The sequence below is a fragment of the Bison bison genome, unplaced genomic scaffold (assembly GCF_000754665.1).
Source record: "Bison bison bison isolate TAMUID 2011002044 unplaced genomic scaffold, Bison_UMD1.0 scf7180017864486, whole genome shotgun sequence".
Lineage (NCBI taxonomy): Eukaryota > Metazoa > Chordata > Mammalia > Artiodactyla > Bovidae > Bison > Bison bison.
In genome coordinates, this window is record NW_011495046.1 from 3,731,765 (window position 1) to 3,732,731 (window position 967).

Consider the following 967-nt stretch of genomic DNA (forward strand, 5'->3'; position numbering starts at 1 on the left):
CCCGCCCGGAAGGACTGATGTTAAAGCTGAAACTCCAGTATTTTGACCACCTCATGCGAAGAGTTGACTCATTGGAAAAGACTCTGATGCTGGGAGGGATTGAGGGCAGGAGGAGAAGGGGACGACAGAGGATGAGATGGCTGGATGGCATCACCAACTCGATGGACATGAGTTTGAGTAAACTCTGGGAGTTGGTGATGGACAGGGAGGCCTGGTGTGCTGCAATTCATGGGGTCGCAAAGAGTCGGACACGACTGAGTGATTGAACTGAACTGAACTGAAGCTATCAAGAGGAGCCAAGTCACATAAATGATGTCTCTGTATTGCAACTGATGTATAGACTTGGATTAAAACCAAGACTGATACATTTGACCAAAAAGGAAAAGAAAAAATGGATGCCTGGCCTTGTTTTCTAAGCATGTATATACAGGAGTAATTTCTTTGTGGAAATTTCCAATGCATTTTGTTTTGTTTTTTAAACTGCTCTCTGGAGATCGTCTCTGTGTCCTCATCCCTGAGGTCATTTGGTCACATCTGAGGCCATGACGCAATGTCTGTGAGCCTCCACTTCTTACCGAGTACCTCACTAACTGAACGCAGGCATTTTGTAGCTAATACCTGCTTCTCATGTCCACCAAAGCAAAACTTAAGGACCTACTTATATTTCTTCTAACCAGTGTATTGTCAACATCGAAATATAGAGATTTTGCTTACTCCAGTGTTCTTGCCTGGAGAATCCCAGGGACGGGGGGAGCCTAGTGGGCTGCCGTCTATGGGGTCGCGCAGAGTCAGACACGACTGAAGCGACTTAGCAGCAGCAGAAGGTTACTATGGCATCAATTTGATTGAATTGGCTGGGAAGTTTAGACAAATGACTTAACAGATTTTTCATAAACTGAGTCACTGATTGACCAATTATGGGTGTTCTCCTGGTTGCTATACATATTTTATATTGCCTTCCCAGGTA